This window comes from Galeopterus variegatus, unplaced genomic scaffold (genome assembly GCF_000696425.1).
Source record: "Galeopterus variegatus unplaced genomic scaffold, G_variegatus-3.0.2 Scaffold29195, whole genome shotgun sequence".
Lineage (NCBI taxonomy): Eukaryota > Metazoa > Chordata > Mammalia > Dermoptera > Cynocephalidae > Galeopterus > Galeopterus variegatus.
This window is the reverse complement of record NW_007755306.1, coordinates 1-7,313: the sequence shown is the minus strand read 5'-3', so window position 1 is coordinate 7,313 and position 7,313 is coordinate 1. Positions and strand designations below refer to the sequence as shown.

Below are 7,313 nucleotides of genomic sequence, written 5' to 3'. Positions count from 1 at the left end.
TGACCCCCAAAACTCATGTCCCTCTCACATACAAAATACAGTCATTCCATCCCGACAGTCCCAAAAGTCTTAGCTTGCTCCAGCACCAACTTAAAAGTCCAAAGTTCACAGTCTCATCTGAGACCAAAAGCAAAAGTCCTTCCAGTTGTGAACCTGAAAAACAAAACCAAATTTATCTACTTCCAAGATACAATGGTGGAACAGACATTGGGTACACATTTCCATCCCAAAAGGGAGGAATAGACCAGAAGAAAGGGGTGACAGGTCCCAAACAAGTCTGAAACCCAGCAGGGCAGGCATTAAATCTCAAAGCTGGTGAATCAGGTGTCTTGATTCCATGTTCGACCTCTGCATGCTGTTGTGGGGGTTGGGTCCCCAAGTCCTCAGGCAGTTCTGCTCCTATGGCTTTCCTGGTCTCAGGTGATGCTTTAGTTCTCCCAGGCTGGCATTGCACGTTGGTAGCTCCACAGGTCTGGGGTCTCCATGGCAGACCCGTTCTCATGGCTCCACTAGACATGGCACTGTTGGGGTTTCTTTGCTGCAACTCCCACCCCACATTTCTGCTCAGCATTGCTCTAGGGAAGGTTGTCTGTGGTGACTCGATTCCTGTGAGAGATCTCTTCCTGGGCCCCCAGGCTTTTCCATACATCCTTTGAAATCTGGGTGGAGGCTCCCAAGCCTCCACAGCCCTGGCATTCTGTCAGCCTGCAGACCTAACACCATGTGGATGCCGCCAAGACTTCAGGCTTGTATTTTCCAAAGCTGTGGGTCCAGCCACACCTGGGGACAATTTAGCCACAGCTGGGGCAGCCAAAGCAGCCAGGGTGCTGGTGCTGGAAGCAGATTCCTGAGGTGGTCCTGGGCAGTGAGCCCGTGGAGGGTGTCTTAGGCCTGTTCCCCAAGACCATTCTCTCTCCCTAGGCCTTTGGGCCTGAAATGGAAGGGCTGGCCCCAGAGGCTTCTGCAATGCCTTCAGGGCCCATTTCCCCTTCTCTTGATAATCCCGTACTTTTGTGTTAATCTTCTTAACACCACTGAATTTTTCTTCTGAAAATGGTCTCTGCTTCTCAAACACTTGTCCAGGCTGCAGATTTTCCAAATCTTTACACTCTGCTTCCCTTTTAAGTTCTGGCTTTATGTCATGCCTTTGCCACCATAACTCAGCATAGGCTGTCACAAGTAGCCATGCAGCTTTCTTAATGCTTTGCTGCTTAGAAATGTCTTCGGCCAAATGGTCTGGTTCCCCACTCCTAAGTTCCAATTTCCACAAAGTCCTAGGGCATGGACACAATGCAGCCAGGTTCCTTGTCAGTTCACAGCAAAGTTGACCTTTCCCCAGTTTCCAATAAACCTCTTATTTCTATCTGAGCCTCCTTGGAAGGGTCTTTACTGTCCATATTTCTGTCAGCATTCTCTTGCCACCATGTAACCAGTCTCTATCAGGTGGGGTGCTGTGACAGCTGCCACCATGCTTGGGCTCTGTTTCTGAAGGGATGGTGGTTCCTGAGCTGGTGAAAGGGATGCGGGAGAAAGAGCAGGCGGTGTGCTTTGGGGTAGAGCACCAGGCAGGGAGGTCTGATTTGAGTTTGATTTTGGACATTGGGAGTTTGAGTTGTTTGCAAGACTTGCAGGTGGAAAAATCTAGTAGGCAATGGGAAGTGATGGGAGCTGTCACTGCTCATCTGTGAGAGCGTGTAAACTGGGGTCTCGGAGGACACGCAGAGCTGGTGGGGTGGGGTGGGCTGAAGCAAGGGTGGCGCAGGGATGCAGAGGTCTCTTTGTGGCTTGTTCCGTGATGGGTGGGGGTGGAGCGGGGACGCAGAGGTCTCTTTGTGGCTTGTTCCCTGGTGAGTAAGCCTTGGCCCTTTCTGGCTGACAGACTTGCAGCGTGGCCTGCATCCTGAGGCTTGCATGCTGTGCATGGAGGCTGTTAGCACAGGCGGGCCTGGGCATGCTTAGGCCCACATCCTGCAGGAGATGATGTCAGGCATCACACGTGCATCAGCTGCCCCCGCCTGGGGACCTACTAGAATGTCCCATAGAGTCATGGGTGGCTGCCACTGTCCAGGAGCGTTCAGAGCAGCCCCGAGTCTGAGGCTCCAGAATGTGCTTGGCCCACAGTCCCCAGGGAGTGCTTGTGAAAGACGCACTCGACTGTGGGCACCAGTGACCCTGTTATCACCAGTGACCAGGGAAGAATGGTCCATCTGATCATCTTGTACAAAAACGATTTTGCCCATTGATGTTTCTGTCACCCTCAAAGCAGACGCCCCATGCAGGGTGACGCATGCAGCGGCTTCCCCCAGCCGGAGGGCCGAGGCCCCACCATGCATGTGGCTCTCTCTGGCGCCGTCTCACCGGGGACAGGGCCTGGTGTCTCCCATGCTCGCAGCAGTGACGCAAAGGGCCGGTCCCTGTGCCTTTCTCCTCACAGGTTCTGTCCTCGGTGCGTTCAGGAGAAGAGGAAGAAGAAGTAGGAGAGGCTGTGTCCCTGGCTGCATCCCCAGAGGAGCAGGCGTGATCCTTCAGCACGCTGCAGTGTCTTCTTTCAGTTTAAGACCACCTTGTTTCAATTGAATAACTCAGTGGCCAGTTGTAATTCTGGATGTTTCCGAAAACAAGAAACCACCAAAACCTGTTTGCACAGAGGGTCAGTCTTGCAGGGGCTTGCCACAGTGACTTTATTCTTGTGACTTTCATCCAGACTCCCCTGCCCCGAACGCGGCAATTGCTGAGTGAGCCCAAGGGGACTCGGAGAGGGGTTGGCAAACTTGGGCTGCTAGGCGGACACATTTTAAGCCGGCACACTGCCACCACTCTGCAGTCAGAGGGTCGACCTCTCATGGTCATCTGTAGTTTACTGGGACTCTTTTGTGCAACACGGGGCTCCCCATGTCCCCAGTGCCACCGTAAGCACATGCGTCACTCAGTGAGCCGCGTGTGCGGAGGGCCCAGGGCAGCGCTCACCCGGTGGCTGTCCACACTCCGCTCTGACTCTGATTCCGGCGACCGTGGACTCTCAGCGAGGACACCTGTGACGTGCCTGGGAAGGGCTGTGGGCTCCTCCCGGGAGGAAGTGGCCCTGCCTCCCTGTGCACTGCCCTTTTAGTTTGGACTTGCGGCCCTCCCTTGGCCGGGTTTGCCTCCTCGGCCAAACGGCTCTTTGCGAGCCAGGAGCCAGCGGGCTGTCGGTCCCGTGGCCAGCACCGAGCATCCGGGCCGAGGCCGCGGCTCTCTGGGAGTTCCTGATGTTTTTACTGTGAAGATGGAGTTACTGTAGTAGCATGAAGACCGTGGGGTCTGTGTGTCTATGAAGTCGACTAAGCTGATTTTAAAACTCTGTTTATGCTGCATGTCACTCGACCGGCAGCTTATGTCCAAGGGGACTATGGTTGTGTGATGTGATTGTGAGCTCGTGTGTGCAGTAGCAGCTCCACAGTGAAGCTGCGAAACTAGAGCGTCCTTCGCGTTTAATCGGCGTTCACCAAACCGATTTTGAACCGTCTTTTTGGTAGTAGTTGGGGAAAAATGCATCCTTTTGGTCTGTCGAGACACATTTGTGATGGTACCTACTGTGTGACCTCAGAGAGCATCTTCAGACTCTCCGAAACCTCTGGCATGCGTTCGGAGGAGTTAGAGGATTCCCGAAGAACTCAGGGGAACCTGTTCCCGTCCTCACACCAGGAAAAGAAACCCGTGAGATAGAAGTGAAATGTGAAATTCCCAATTTAAGAAGAGCCTCCTTTTCTTTATGAGGAGGGTCATCTGGAGTGATAGACTTGTTTCCTTCTGATGGCCCCGTTAATAGTATACTTTCCTCCTAGTTTTTAATGTTTCACTGAGGAGAGGAGATAAAGCAGAAAGGAACTTGTGGAGCTCTGTATCCTAGACAGTGCCACCCTGCACATAAGTTAGCATTCAGTAAACAAGAACGTCAAGGGATGGTGGCGGTCAGGGTGGTCTCCAGATCTATGACTGTCAGCAGTTCTTTGTCCCCGCAGGGCCTTCTGACTGCCAGTCCTTTCCAGGAGCGAGCCAGGGCGCTTGCCGTCACCTGGCTGTGGGTGTGGGTGAGTTGGTGGGTGCTGACGCTCCCAGGTGTCAGGTGCTGGGCAGGTGAGAGGGCACGGCGGCTGCTGCGGTCCCTCCCTGTCGGCCCCCCAGGTCTGAGGGAGCTTTCTGAGAATGGATGCCATGCTGTGGCCCAGAAAGAAGAGGGTCGGGCTGGCATCAGCAAGAGCCGGCTGGTTCTCTGCTTCACACCCTCAGTCTCAGCTGTGGCTGTGAGACTAGAGATGTGTTTTTATTTAGTAACTTAGCTTTTTGTTAACGCATGTGTTTAAAAATGAAAGACTCTTTTACCATTTTTTGTGGAGAGGAATAGGTAAGTGTAGGGAGTTTTTAATAAGGCAATGCCTGATGACTCTTTAGAAGCTAATTTAATGCTGAGCAGTTCACACCCACTGTTACCACCGGGAGATGGTGTGTGTTGACGTAAGGTTTTTGATGGCTGCTTTGGTTTCGATCGATGTCTGGCTTCCTGAGGTCTTGCCGAGTCCACAGGGACAGCTGTCTTCTGTTCATGAAGCTTCTGTTTAACACGTGATGCTGTCTTCTCATCTGTCACTGTATGTCAGCCCATGTCTTGTTTTTAATTTAAAAAAATTTTTTTTCTATACTTATCTGTTTTTAGTGTTTATTTTTGCCAGTTACAATAATATCACCAAAATAATATACATATAGCTTTGGAAAAACCCCAGAAAACATGAGAATAGGAAAATTTCTGGGGCTGGCTGGTTAGCTCACTTGGGTGAGTGTGGTGCTTATAACACCAAGCTCGAGGGACCCCCGTACTGGCCAGCTGCAGAACAAAATAAAAAGAAAATTTCTTGGGCCGTTGTTTGGATCCTAACTGAATGCCTTTCCTGATGGTCAATACTGTCTGTGAGTGGGAAAGACTCTCAGGAATGGCCCTTCAGTTGGAAAAGAATGCCTTGTCACCTGGCTTGGCTTTGGCCCTGCAGGGACACAGGAGCCAGGCTGCTTGCACTGTCTGAGCATCACTCCAGAAGGCCTGGCTGCCCTCGCTCAGGGGCTTAGTCCTGGACCAACCCCCACCCCCACACCTGCCTGGCACTGGACCTGACCCTGGAGGTGGCCGAGGAACCAACTCCGTCTCTTGGATTGAGGGAGTTCTCTGCTGGACCTGGTGGGTCACTCCGGCAGCTTTATCTGAGCCAAGGGGGTGGGTTCTCCACAGCTGTGGGATTTGCCTGTAAAGGAAGGAGCGTTTTGCTCAGAGGAGAAGCAGAATCGTTTTCCTTGGTCTCAGTGCTCCATTATCAGTCAGCAATTTGAGGAGACCCTCTAGTTTTCCTATAGGATAAGGCATGCTACCTTAAAAAGTTTGTTAAACTGAGCCCCTCAGCCTGTGAATGTGCTAGTGGTGCTGTGGCCCAGGACACACCCCACGCCGACCATGCCCTGGCCCAGGTGGACGTGAGCCCAGTGTTGGTCAGGGCCATGGAGGCCGGTCTCTCCCAGCCCACCTGGTGCAGTATCGGCGGGAGGGTTTGCTGGGACGGACGGGGCCAGCAGCCAGCTCCGTGTCGCTCCCGTCCCAGATGGCCGTGCTGCACTTGCCTGCTGACCTGTCCCTGGGAGCCCTTGGCAGGGACTGCTCTGAGCAGTAGTGCCGCCCGAAGAGCAGCTTCCCCAGAGGACCACAGAGCCACGGTGGGCCCTGCCACAGGATCTGCAGATGAGGTCTTCGTGGTTTAAAATGACACAACGAGGGACATTTATTATGGGCATTGAAGGTTTGTTTCCTCAAGTTTTTAGTGAACAGTGATTGGTCTCATTATGTGTGCTGAGAGGACTTGTAAAAAGGGGAGTCTGAGAAAAATGTCATTCAGGGGAGAGTTCTGTGAAGTTTCTTTCTTCCTAGGTATGTATTTTGTGGTGTTCACCTTTACCACATTTCATCCAAAAAGATGATGCAGCTTTAACATGAATGTTACATTTTATTTTCAAGGAATTATTATCTATGTTCCCTTTGTAAAGGAAAGATGATATTGTAAATCTTTTTATTAAATAATGTAAAGATGTATATCTGTATTTTTGGATCATGTTATAGATTATGGATATATTGTTTAATAAATAAAATATTTTTTTGGAACAAACATTTGAAGGTGCGTCACATCAGGAAACCAGTGTAAAATTTCAACATTGTGCCCAGAGACAATAAGTGTATGTTAGGTTGAACTTCGGAGGGGATGTGCAGTGAACTGGAGGAAAGTCATTTGGGCAGTGTCACCATGAGCCTGGGGGGCACCCTGCACCTCCCCTTGGTTGGGTGCTCAGGAAGGTCAGTGGCTAGTGCTGGGTCCCCCCTGTGCCAAGCATCAGAAGTTGGTCCCCACGCTGACAAGGAAGACGCGGGCATCAGTGGGAATGCTGTGGGTTGCTTCTTAAAGGTGTTCTGTGCCTTCTCTGGAACACAAGGGTTACCCTTCAAGACTGGCATGGCTGTCAAGATCCTTTGGAAGCTCTCCTAGTCTGCTTGGGCTGCCATCACAAAATGTCACAGGCCGGGCGGCTTAATGAAAATTTATTTCTCATAGTTCTGGAGTTTGGAAGTCTGAGATCAAGGTGCCAGCAGGGTTGGTGTCTGGTGAGGACTCTTCCCTTGGGCTGCAGACAGCTGCCTTCCTGCTGTGTGCTGATACTGTGGACAGAGGGGGAGGGAGCTCTCTGGTGTCTCTTTATAAGGGCACTAGCCCTGTCCGATCAGGGCCCTCCTCTTATGACCTCATTTAACCTTAATTACTTCCTTAGCGGTCCCATCTCCAAATACACATTGGTGGTCAGGGCTTCCACATAGCAGTTTTGGGGGGACACAGCAGGAGCTGAGTAGGTCTCAGACATGTCCTTGAGCACTGTTTACAGAGTCCAGGAACAAGCTGGTGACCGTGATGACCGGAGTCTTTGCAGGAGGAGGAGCCGGAGCTCTGGAGGGAGGGTCCTGCACACGGCCCCAGCAGGTGCGGTGCCTCCTGCGCGCACTCTCCGAGGGCACCTGCAGCCATCTGATGGGCGACTGCCCCCGGGGAGAGGAAAAGCAGGTTCTTTCTGGTGGGTGGGGTGGGTGGTAGTCTTCACTGGCCTGCTAGAGTGAGTGCTTAGGTCAGCGAGTGATTAGCAGCATTTGAGAAGGCCCATAGACCCGCTCAGGGTGTCTGCCCGACGGGCCAGGGCCCCACACTAGGGCGAGGGAGTGGACATTCACCCCACGTGACCAGCCCGGGGTGGGG

At 52.3% G+C, this 7,313-nt stretch overlaps 1 long non-coding RNA gene across 1 annotated transcript; it reads left to right on the top strand.

Moving 5' to 3' along the window:
* The first annotated feature begins 1,626 nt into the window (after positions 1 to 1,626).
* LOC103583843 lies at positions 1,627 to 6,182 on the top strand. The gene is made up of 2 exons (XR_549903.1): positions 1,627 to 5,209; positions 5,625 to 6,182. It is a non-coding gene; the product is annotated as an uncharacterized LOC103583843 (long non-coding RNA).
* Positions 6,183 to 7,313: the final 1,131 nt, after the last annotated feature.